The sequence below is a fragment of a genome, unplaced genomic scaffold (assembly GCF_019419815.1).
Source record: "Pyrus x bretschneideri cultivar Hongxiangsu unplaced genomic scaffold, Pyrus_bretschneideri_v1 Contig38, whole genome shotgun sequence".
Classification (NCBI taxonomy): domain Eukaryota; kingdom Viridiplantae; phylum Streptophyta; class Magnoliopsida; order Rosales; family Rosaceae; genus Pyrus; species Pyrus x bretschneideri.
The window spans coordinates 3,856,049-3,869,568 of NW_025999701.1; the positions used below are offsets into that span (position 1 = coordinate 3,856,049).

General features: G+C 36.2%; 1 pseudogene; it reads right to left on the reverse strand.

Moving 5' to 3' along the window:
- Positions 1-6,332: 6,332 nt before the first annotated feature.
- LOC103954566 lies at positions 6,333-8,496 on the reverse strand (annotated as a pseudogene).
- Positions 8,497-13,520: the final 5,024 nt, after the last annotated feature.

Here is a 13,520-nt window from a genome sequence, read left to right on the forward strand (position 1 = left end):
ATTGAACCACCAATTCAACACATGCATTCACACACCCTTTAATCATCCCCCCTTTAAGTTATGATTTTATTTCCTAACCCTACATGCATTATTTATTAACTCTTCATCATGCATCCACATTCATTCCAACACAAAACACACACATGCACTTATTCTTTCATCATTGCACCACCAATTCACCCACATGCATTTCCAACCATTCACACCCCTTTAATCATTCTCCTAGCTATCATTCACATGCTCTCCCATCCATTCTCTCCCTATATAAACCACACACACTTCATTCATTTGCATCATTCAATTCATCCCACACTTCCATTTCATTCAATTCCATCTCTCCATTCTCACACCACAAATAAACACTTCCCCTTAGAATCCAAAAACCATCTTCCATTTCCATCACTCCCCACTCCATTCCACACTTCCATCCCCCCAACCAACTATCCCTAGACCTTATGCTACAATAAAGAGGAAGATAAGAGGGCCTAAACGTTCATACAATTCAAGTTTGAGTTGTTGGAATGTTTAGGTGTTTCTTTGATTTCAAAGTTTAAATTCAATTCTCTTTGTTTTGTACGTATGAGGAATGGAAGAGAAGAGTGCCTAAACGTTCATACAATTCAAGTTTGAGTTGTTGGAATGTTTAGGTGTTTCTTTGATTTCAAGGTTATGAAGAACTAAACCCCCTTTAGCTAGGGGGTGATTCGAAACTATGTTTATATTTGCAATATGAATTGATTAACTTTCGTTGGAATTTCATAAGTTGTGGATTCAATTTGTTTAACTGTTTGATTGATAACTTATTTATGTATGTTTATTAAGAATGCGCGCTTAATTTTCATGCATGAATTTGACGCTAGAATATAAGTGAATTTCACCTAATCGTTATGAACTTATATTCACAAGTAGTGGAGGTTGCTTATAAACAATCGCGTTAAACAAATTCTTGGCATAAGTTTCATGCAATCATAGTAACGAATGCCTCGTCAACACTTATAGTTTTCATGATGCTTAATGATTCTTGCTTGTATCTCTATTATGCAATTCATGTAGGGAACTTGTGAGGAATGCTTTGGGTTGTCGAATGATGTCATCCAATTCAATAACATTAGGAAAACTTGACGGTTAATTTAAGCGGACCTAATTAACCCAGGGTGTTGAGTTTCATAATTTATCGAAAGACCAACTGAGAATCAATTTTGTATGCAAGTATAACATGTGTGGAGATGAACCCCTTGGCTATTCCATCATCCATATTTTCATCTCATTCATATTTACGTTTTGCCTTTAATTACAATTTGTCCATTTAATTTAATCTCGTCCAAACACAATCCCCCCTTTTTTTTATTGTCAAATTAGTTAGAAATCAATTTAGTTTGTGTTTTTAAAGAATTTTGAGTCTTTTGGTTTGTCTTAATGTTTTAACGTTTAGTTTCACATTCTTTGAGTCTAGTTTAGTGTTTTATATTGTTTTTACGTTTTTGAGTCAAAATCCAAGTGATTAACAAGCCCTCCTAATCCCCGGTCTAGAACGATCCCTCACTTATCCATTCTACTACAATTGTCAAACGAGGGTTTAATTTGAGTGTCAAGTAATTCTCACATCATTGACCTATTTAATTAATGATGTATTTCCTGAATAGAGTTTCTTGCACGCCAAATATTTTATTTCTGGTGTTATAAACTAAACCAAAAACAATCAAGCAATAAACAAAACACAACAATTTCAGAGTTCCTCCAATATAGGAGTACCTCTCTTACAACGGAAGCTTTATTGATTACCAATAAATACAAGAGAATTCACAAACACAAAGTGTTCTCAAGAATACAAACTTATGCCTCTCACAACTTCCACACACAAAATTGTATCCCACATCCATCTATTTATACTAATAGATGTCATAGGTTTACACAAAAATCCCTAGAATATAGGAAACCAAATCCTATACCAAAACCAAATCCCAAACCAACTAGGAAACACAAATCCAAATATCTTGCGTCCAAGACCTAATCCTTGTTTGATTCTTGTTTTAGTTTAGGCATGTTGATTTAATGCCAAATCCAACAATCTCCACCTTGGGATGAAATCCATAACGTGGCATCAAACAACTTCCATTGCTCCACCCTATCGCAAAATCAAACTTGCTTCAACTGCACCAAATCCAGCAGTGCTCAAACTTAGCTGCATTAACCACCTTTGTCAACATGTCAACTGGATTATCTTCTGTAGCAATCTTTTTTAGACAAATCTCACCTTCAGCTACCACTTCTCTCACAAAATGATATCGTACATCGATGTGCTTAGTCCTAGCATGATGTACCATATATCTGGCCAAATAAATGGCACTTTGGCTATCACAATATACATTCAACTTGTGTTGGTCTACACCTAAATCTCCTAACAACCCCAGAGTCCACATTGCTTCTTTGATAGCTTCTGTGGTTGATAGTGCCACTGTTGGTTGTAATATTGATCTCCATCATATAGGACCCTTTGCCATAGTAAACATATACCCAGTCATTAATCTTCTCTTGTCTAAGTCTCTAGCAAAGTTTGACTTCATATATCCAACTGAGAACTTATCAATTCCCTCATCACATCTTCAAAACAAATACCTTTGTCCCTCTTTCCATGTTAATACCTTAGTATCCACTTAGCAGCATTCCAATGCTCTCTTCCAGGATTATGCATGAATCTACTAACAATTCCAGCTGCATGTGCTATATTAGGATGAGTACACACCATAGCATACATTAATCCGCCAACCAAATTAGCATATGGAACACCATTCATCTTCATATTTTCTTCATCAGTTTTGGGACATTGTTGACTACTCAACTTGAAGTGAGCACCTAATAGAGTTCCTACAGGCTTACTATCTTTTGTTACTCCGAACTTTTGTAACAACTTCTCAAGATATTGCTTCTCAGACAAACACACCAAACCTTTTTGTCTATCCCTTGTGATGTCCATTCCCTACATTTACTTGGCTTCACCGAAATCCTTCAATTCGAACTCCCTTTTCATTTCCTCCTTCAACTTTTCTATCTTTGAAATATTGCATGAGGCTATGAGTATGTTGTCCATATAGATTAACAAGTACAGGAATGAACCATTTTTCAACTTCCTATGATAAACACAATGATCATAGTGACTTCTTGTATAGTTTTGACCCTTCATAAACTTGTCAAATCTTAAATACCACTGTCTGGGCGACTGCTTCATACCATAAAGAGATTTTCTAAGCCTACAAACCAATCTTTCTTTGCCCTTCACTTGATACCCCCCCCCCTCGGGGTTGTCTCATATAAATCTCTTCATCCAAATTACCATGAAGGAATGCAGTCTATATCTAGTTGTACCAATTCAAGGTTGAATTATGCAACTAGGGCAAGCCATATTTGAATGAAGGAGTGCTTAACCATAGGAGAAAAAAATCTCATTGTAATCTATTCCCTCATTCTGAGCATATCCTTTAGCCACTAGTCTAACTTTAAATCTTGCCAAGCTTTTGTCATCCACTCCATCTTTCTTTGCATAATCCCATTTGCAGCCAATTGCTTTCCTTCCTCTAAGCAGCTCCACCAATTCCCAAGTCTTATTCTTGTGAAGAGATAACATCTCATCGTCCATTGCATCATGCCATTTACTCTCTCCTTCACTATTTATTGCTTCTTCGAAAGTAGTGGGAATTTCAGCCTCAATTACTGGCAATGCATATACTATGCAGGCCATGCAATCTTTATATTTTGCAGGTAAGGATATGTCTCTTTTTCCCTTCCTTTTGGCTATGCAATCATCTTGTATCTTTAGTTCTTCTTATGGTGTTTCTTCTTCATGATCACTCTCTTTATGTTCATGTTGATCACCTTGTCTTTCTTCTTTCATAGCTTCCTTACTTGGCTGTGAATTCACAATTAATTGTTCCCCGAGCTCCACCATCTGAACATCTTCCTTCAATTTCATGTGACTTTCATCGAATGTCACATCTCTACTTACTATAATCTTGTTCAACTTGGGACACCAAAGTTTGAAGCATTTCACACCACTATCGAATCCCATAAAGACAGCTTTCTTGGCTCATCGATCTAGTTTTTTTTCCTTCATATGAAAGTAGGCATTGCATCCAAACACTCATAACTTATCGTAGTCTTGAGCTGGTTCTCCAAACCACACTTCAATGGGTGTTCTACCCTCCAATGTTGTTGATGGTAGTAGATTAAGCACATGACATGCATAGCTCAAAGCTTTTGCCTAAAATCTCTTTAGTAGCTTAGCTTGAGATAACATGCAACGAACTTTCTCGAGCAAGGTCCTATTTAGTCTCTCAGCAAGCCCATTCTGCTATTGAGTATGTCTAACACTGAAATGCTGAGTAATCCCTTCCTTTTTACACACTTTGAAGAAATGATGAAAGGTATATTCCCCTTAATTTTCACTTCTCAATATCTTAATCTTTTTTCCTGTCATGTTCTCCACCATGTTCTTCCATTCCAGGAAGATGTCAAGAACCTTATCCTTTCCTTTCATCATATATATCCATGATCTACAAGAGTAGTCATCAATAAAAGATACAAACTATCTTTTTCCACCTAAAGAAGCATTCTTTGTAGGCCCCAAACATCTGAGTGAACATAATCCAAAATCCCTTTCGTTTGATTAACAGTTAAGCCAAATTTCTCCTTTGTTTTTTTGCCAAGAACGCAATGCTCACAGAACTTTATCTTTCTAGTTTTTGCTCCTTTTAAACATCCTTGCTTGATAAATCCTTGCAATGCTTTTTCTTTTACATGTCCCAGCCTCACGTGCCATAATGCAGAGAAGTCACTTTTACTTTGCACTTCATCAACTACCATAGCCACTCCATTTTCCAAATTATTTCCTTGTAGCATATAAAGTAAGCCATTTCGAGGCCCTTTCATTATGACAAGTGCTTCTTCAGCAACTTTGAGCACATTGTTATCAGAGTAAAACTTGTAGCCATGTGACTCGAGAGTGCCTAGTGAGATCAAATTTTTCTTTAGATTTGGGACATACCTTACACCATACAATTCTTAAATTACACACATCATGATGCTTAATCTCGATGCTTCTAATTCCTTGAGTTGTACATGGGTTATCATCTCCCATATACACAGTTCCATTTATAACTTTGAAGCTTGAAAACCAATGCCTTTGAGAAGTCATGTGATGAGTACAACCTGTGTCGAGCACCTACTCTTTCATATAATCCATAGTGCTCGATGCAGTTAGGGCATAGACAAATTTCTCATCCTTGACTTCAACCATATTTGGTTCTGAGTCATCCTTTATCTTTCTAGTCTTTTTTTATTTATCTTAGGGCAGTCATTCTTCCAGTGTCCTATTTCATGACAAAAAGCACACTCATCTTTGTCCAAGAACTTTCTATTCTTTGAGACTCCTCTAGTACGAGACCTACTATTTTTCCTGTATGAACCTTTCTTTTCTTTCGATCTCTTTCTCACCATCAAAGCTTTAGAGTTATTCCTTTCCTGCCTATCAAGGTGTCTCACCTCATGATTCATAAGAGCACTTGAGATTTGATCATACTTAATTGTCTTCCCGCCATAAATCCAAGTAGTCACAAAAGGCTCATAGGATTCAGGCAATGAGTTCATCAAGATCAAGATCAAGGCCTTGTCTTCATCTTTGATTATCTCTTCAAGATTTGCCAGTTCAGCTAGTTGGCCAATCATCTTCGCTGTGCTAGAACCTGTACAACTTGCTCTTGAGATGCAGTCCCTTCTCTACACTATTCTTCAGATATTTTGTCTCTAATGCAGCCCACAATTCTTTCGCAGAAGTTATGTTCATCACACCATACTTTTGTTGCTTTCCCAAACATAGCTGAATTGTAGAACATGCATGAGCATTCAATCTTTCCCATTCTTCTTTTTTCATCGAAAACGACATGTCTCCTAACAAAACAACCAAACCTTGTTGTATCAGGACATCTCAAACCTCACAGTGCCACATAGCAAAGTTGTTTGTTCCATCAAATTTCTCAATTTCAATCCTAGCACTCTGGACCGTTGTCTTGGTTCCACTAGTGCCAGACTTTTCTTCAACATCATCACTACTGGTGGAATCACCAATCTTCATCATTGCTTAATAGTCACAACCCTCATAAGAACCTAAGCTCTTGATACCACTAGTTATAAACTAAACCAAAAACATCAAGCAATAAACAAAACACAACGATTTCAGAGTTCCTCCAATATAGGAGTACCTCTCAGACAAATGAAGCTTTATTGATTACCAACAAATACAAGAGAACTCACAAACACAAAGTGTTCTCAAGTATACAAACTTATGCCTTTCACAACTTTCACACACAAAACTCTATCCTGTATCCATCTATTTATACTAATAAATGTCATAGGTTTACACAAAGTCCCTAGAATATAGGAAACCAAATCTTATACTAAAACCAAATTCCAAACCAACTAGGAAACACAAATCCAAATATCTTGCGTCCAAGATATCTTAATCCTTGTTTGATTCTTGTTTTAGTTTAGGCATATTGATTTAATGCCAAATCCAACATCTGGCACATATGTACCTTCTTTATGTATACTCTAAGGCGTTGTTCCTTGATTCCCATGCCCCGTTGTGTATATAAAGGGTGTTGAATACCTTTTATTTTTTTTCTCTGTCAAATTAACCATTGCACCCAAAACCAATATGAAAAATCAATTAACTGAAAAGATTCGTACTGAGTTGTGCACAAACAAAAAATAAAATAAAATAAAAAAAAAATAAAAAAGCATCAAATTCCAACTGGAAGCAAAAAGATCTTGCGAAGTGGTTAGAGGGTAGCCATGGTATTGCATATTTTAGTTCATCTTTTTTTCCTTTTTTTTTTTTTTTTTTTTTTTTTTTTTTTTTTGGTGATATTGCATATGTTGTTGTACTCATTGACACTTATAATATGTGGAGACGTGTTTCCTTAAGATGAGATTAAGAAAAATAATAATTTATTGCAGTATAGAGTTTATTCTAATACATAACTAGTCCCAAGTGTATTATTTGAAGATTTTTCAAATTAAATGTATTATTTAACTTGGTTTGTGAGTATAGTTAATTTTAGTTTGTTTGTGCGCAATGCTCTTTTTTCCTTCGACCGAGTTGAAAATCTCGACAAAGTTTTTATCGAGACCCATATATGTATCTTTTCCTCACTTTGTACGGTTTTTCTTATCTTAATGATATCGTTTGCAGCCTTTACATAGATGTCATTTCTCGGCTGTGACTTGACAAAATCTAGCACAATTACATAGTCATTTGCAGCCTTTACTTAGATATCATTTCTCAGCTGCTAAGGGAAGAACAGCCAAGGACACCGACGCCGACGGACCCGAAACCAGATGGTGCAACCGCCACCTATCAGCCACCACCTTACCTCAATTGCCATGCTCATCCCATGAAGCACAAAGAACCACGTCACTTCCCACGTCGCACACGTGTGAGATAATAATATATTACCTCATGCATTAGGAGAGATTTTTCAGTGTGATCCGTAGACAGGGTGCGTACATTACGTTTCATTATACAAATTGTAGGATATATGTGTTAAAAAGTTAAAAACTTAAACAAAACTTTCCACCACTTATATACAAACATGTGGTGTACCACTCATATTCCTATCACTATGAAAAATTTCTCGTGCATTAGACCTAAGACGGTAAAAGTGGACATCACAGCGAGGTTTCGGGCGCACTGAGGGCCAAGTATAGGTGTACAAACACGTTGTACAGGGTAGTATGTGATGGGCGCCGTAGAATCATTGTGACCGTGATGTTCCATCTCCAGCTCCAAAAGTCTTGAAGCGAAGTGGATAGGTAAGGCTTATTGGACTGTGGCTCGAGCTCAAACCCGAAAAAGGCTACAGTCGGGGTCGCACCCAGAGCTAGCACAATTTCTAGCCCCAGGTACATGAGACAGCAGTACAAAGCCAAGATTACATACGGGTGTAAGTGTTGTTTATACTAAAATGACCTAATGACCAAAGCCAATAGCAACGTTTTTATGGCCAACATAAGTGAGTTTTTAGGCACATTTGTGACAGTTTGAACGACTGGGTTCTCAGATCTTGTGAGGTTTTGGGTGGTTTGGTGAGGTGGGTTTGTATTTTGGGGTAATCTTTGTGGTGGGTTTTGCTTGATTTTGATTGGAAGGCAAGCTATGGAGATAAATTGGAAGAGTGTTGGTGGGGGGGGAGATAAAGGACCAAGGTCAATGGAGAAAAGGAACAGCTTGAAGTTGCCAAGCCAAACTAGGAAGAAGGTGGTGAACCCACAAAGGTTGACAGAACGGAAATTTAAGGGGAGGACGATGAAGTGGTAGAAGATAGTGAGGAGAAAGATGAACCTGGTGATGCCCTTTGGGATTCTTGATGCTATGTAGAAACAATAACATAGAGATATGTTGACTAGGATCCATACCTTGATGAAGTTGTGGGTTTCACCCTCCATTACTTGTTATACGGTTGGATAGCTACTGAAAATTTGATTTTCAGATTGAATTTAAAAATAAAAAGATTTATACAATTGACGTCCTACAACCTCACATACAATAAAGGAATCTAACTAATGTATCAATTGCATATAAATTACAAAACATTTCTTTTTTACTTATAAGTGAGAGGTCTTAGGTTCGATTCTCGCCAAAGACGAATTTGAACCATATTATTGCTAGGTCATTATGAGGCTTAACCCACCACCCCTCAGTTGCATATAAATGACAAATCAATTCCTTTTTTGAATAAATCCCTCTAAGGTAAGAATCTCATTGACTTTCCAGCATATATTGGCCCTTATCCCCAAAGTTGACCAAAGACAACCAGAGCATCGATCCATGTATCTTTACAAATTAGGGAGCGAATGTTAGAGTAGAATCTCGGACTTCTTCTTCTTAATTAGGGTTTGTTTGGTGGATGGGGATCCCTACTAACCCAGGGCTTAAGGGCGCACTTTGTCTGATTTCACCGAAAGTGAACACACCAAGATCACCATAACCTCACATGGTTAGGCTTCATATAGGCAACCAATCACTTTAATGCCTACTTAGTTACAAAACCCATGCTATACTAGGCTTGGCTCAGTTGTATAAATCAAGTTCATCAAATCAATGGAAAGTATCCTGACAAAATATTTTTCCAATCCAATTTTACTTGGTACCAGAGCATGTTAATTCGTAGCTATTTGCTTGCTATCGATTTCTTCGCGTGCAATATTGTGAGTTTCTTTGAGTTGTTATTCTCTTCAAAATGGTACTAATCAGGACATCAAGGATGGAGGCAAGACTAATGCTTCTCATCCAGTTTTTCTTCATCACTTCAATGTTTTGGTAGTCATGACATACTAGTAGGTATCACTCATAACTTATGGAAACCTTAAAGATTAGTGATTTCTAATCTTCATTTAAAGGGAGAATTCAAAGATGGTTTCATTTATAAATGATTAGTACGAATTCTAATCGCCCCACTACCTCACTAATTAAAATTTAATGGATCATATACCGTGTAAGGTAAAGATTGAAAAATACAACGAAGTTGAGTAAGAACACTAAAATTGTTTAGGCTAGGATTAATTAATCAAACGAATCAATTTGTTTTAGACCTTGAGTTAGCTTTGGACTTCATGACTCACTAGGCTTAGAACCTTTAAGCCCATTAAGTTATGTTGTATAGCAACTTAAATCACAAAGAAACAAAGGCCCACTAACTCTGAGAGGCCAACCATAGAGAGAGCATAGAGGTTTTTTATTTTTTATTTTATTTCTTTTCTTCTTCTTCTTCTTTCTTTCTTTTCTGTTTCTGTTTCTCTTTTGTTGGTCCAATACAAGGGACTATATAGAAGGAGTTATAACTTTAAGCTCATTTAGGGTTTTGTGACAGAAAATAGGGAAACATAACTCTACGTCTTCTCTTTAATAGGTCGGCCACCACACAAGAGAAAAACTAGCATCTTCTTCTCCCTTGGCCACTCATGTCTTCCTCACATTTCTTTTTGGCGTGGAGACTTAGAGGCTTCCTCTCTTAAAAGCTTGGGGGATTCTTGAAATTTTGTTGAGTTACAAATTCATTGCAACCGTTTCTTTTCCTCCTATTCACTATGCCATATTATTGTTTTTTGATTTGCTATTATTGCATGATCGTTTCGTCACTTATAGCCTTATTTCATGCTAGCCAACTCATTTCATTCATATTATAATTGAGAGTTAAATGAGTTATACATTGTAAAGTGCCATCTTGATGAACCCATTAATTGGGTAATTATATATAGTCTAACGTTTTAGACCATTTTGTTTTGAGAAATTTTATTTGAACCCATTTGTCTTATCTTTACATCCAACTTGAAAACTTATTTAATAAAATTCCAAATGTGCCCTGAAATAAATAGAAAGAATTTCAAAACATTAGAACTTGTATATGCTCCAGCCAACCCCATCAGAAAAACACAAGGGGAGGCTTTCATGCTCCCCAACAAGCCACGACATCCCTTCTTTCTGGTAAACACAACTGAAGCTCCAACAATCCAATTAATGCTCTCCTTTTATCTTTTTTGGTTTCTCTGTGCGAACTTGGGTCCAATCAATCGGGAAAGAAAGGCGGGTGTGAATTAGTGTTGACGGAGAAGTGAGGAGTCATGTTCGATGCCCATCGATGGCACCAAAAGGAAATGATGGTTCATATTCTTCTCACAGTTATGATACGAGGGAGGAGGAGAAAAAGAAGGAAAAGAAGGAAAAGAATGGAACGAGTTGACAGTTGTTGATGACTTGGGGATAAATTTTGGTGGAATTTTGATTTGGATTCGCCAGAAATAATGGTGAGGTGCAATGGTGTGGTGGGTTTAGGGTTATTGGGTGTAGATAGAAAAACACCCATTTTTATTTTCTTTTTCTTATGTATTAAGGGCAAATTTGAGAGTTTCTTGGACAAAATTGTTAAGTTGGGTGTAGAGATAAAACAAATGGGTTCAAATAAATTTTCCCTTTTGTTTTCATATAAATATTCTCATCTATTCCTTTCTAAAAAGCGCTGAAACCATCCGTTAATTCATTATTGAGTCATCACTCTTCAAAGTGATATCCTTCAAGTTTTACATACCAAAAGGAAAATTGAGTTGTTCACCAGATCGAAGTTTTGCGAGTTTACGGTTACAAGGATCATAGGTTGTTGTATCTTGGAAGGTAGGTCGCCATAACCTGCTACACTAAGACATTGTCTTAGAGGGGTGAAATCTACTCAAGGACAATTGTGGATGCAAATTTCCATCTTTCCTTGATTGACGAATTTGCACCTACAAAATAATAACACCTAAGATTAAGGCAAAAAGCCTCACACGCCCACGATGATATTTTTTTTTTTTTTTTTTTGGTTGGGGGGGGGGGGACTTTGGCTGAAGAATATCCAATGCTAAAGTTAGAATTCTGTAAAGAATGCATTTGAGTGTTTGTGGGAAGCAAAAAACCTCTTTAGGGGTAGCTAAAGCTTACTGAATTTTTGAGATAAATGGTGTATTTTATAGGAGAGGATAGGCGTATGGGCTGACCCTCTAGGGTTTAGGGGTGGCCGGCCTTAGGTGGTATTTTGAGTGGAATATTCTAAGATATTTGCGTAAATAAATATCCTACAATATTAAGGTAAATATCCTAAACAAATGGAATTAGGATAACTTACTTGAAAGAGGTATTCTGTGATTAAAAATGTATTTATGATAAGAATAAGGGATTATTCTATCATAAATACCTTTGACTTTTCCTACAAGCAGGGGTGCCTTAAGCAGTCTTTGATCTCTGTTGCTCTACATCAACTGGGCGTGGTGAATGAGGTTGTTCTCTGCTCATTTAATAAGGGCAGTCTTGTCTTTCTTGGAAAATAATCCACATGTCATCTCCATGATTTTTGGGATTATTTTTGGCTCCACAACAGTGAACTTACATGCCTCAACCTAAAATCTTTTCTAATCAAGAATCGATGAAGAGCATTCTCTACCTACGAAAGATAAATATTTTTTCTTATTTTGTTTGTTTTATGTAATTAATTGTGGCAATGAAAATTATCATATAGTAATATTTATCTTATGTGATTTGTTGTAGGAGAAGTAGCATCCGGATCGCCAATATTTTCAACAATCTTAAGAGTAGATTTTGGTTGCTACTTAAAATACTAATACAACCTTGATCAAATATGAATTCACGTTCTGCGGAAAGGCCACTATATATTGAGAACCATCAGACGTACATCAAAAGGGAAGTAACATCTTTATATGTTCTTGGTATACATGCTAACTATTGCATTTGATCATTTTGAGAACTCACATCCTGTTGGTTTCATTGTAGGAGGACACTACAAAAATCAGTCCAATTTGTTGATTGGCTCTGATTGCTTGATGATTATGATTAAATTGATCGCAATACATAATATTTATATCATTGACCTTGTTTTATTTCTATTAATGAGTCTATAGCTAGAAAGAAGCCTTGATAAGTAGGATCCATTTTGTAACTTATTCTCTTCGAATTATATTGATAGCTAAAGCCTATAGTTGAGCAAATGTATAATTGATTTGATTTCCTTCTCTCTTATTTACTGGTTTTGAGGCTCAGAGATAAAACAATCATTCCCCATTATTTCTATTAACTTACGTTTTATCACCCATTGGTCTTTATATTAATCCTTTTGGTTGCAGCTATATTGTCTTGCTTCACTATACCAATATAATTTAGTTGGACCGTTTTTTTGTAGAGAGTTGAAATAAGAAACGCTTTTGGCATATAAATTTTAAAGTAATTTAGCTAAAGGTCAATAAAAATTTTACTATTAAGTCATATATCAATGACATATTTTTGTTTAAAGTAATTTAGCTAAAGGTCAATAAAATTTTTACTATTAAGTCATATATCAATGACATATTTTTGTTTTGGACGTAATCAATGATATATTTTTATTAATTAGGTATAGCTCAATGATGAATGCCATATAGACTTTAAGTTATTATAAATAGTTAGAATTTGACTATTCTATCATTCACTCTCTCTTTCTCCTTCTATAAATGTCATATGGACTTAAGCTATTATAAATATGGATTTAGATCATCTCCAGATCAATTTTGTGGAGCTCCTCCGGACCGATGGATCTCATCCATTGGTACAAATCAAACGGCCAAAATCTCTTATCCTTCCTATGTTCCCCTCAACTCCTCTATCTCCCTCACTTCGAAGCTTTGAACCTCGAACCACCAACTGCCCAAATTCCAAATTAAATTCAACCTCACCTCAAAATCAACCCGAACACCACCATAACCCACCCAACTCACAACCACCAATTGCAGGTCCCTCACCTTACCCTTTCCAAAATCAACCCCACCACTGCCACATCCCTCAATTGCAAGTCCCTTGAACTTTAAATCTCAGCCGATGTTAACAAAACAAAGAAAAGGGTTGTGCAAACCAATGTCTTCTAGTTGCAAAGATCTTTTTCATAACTATG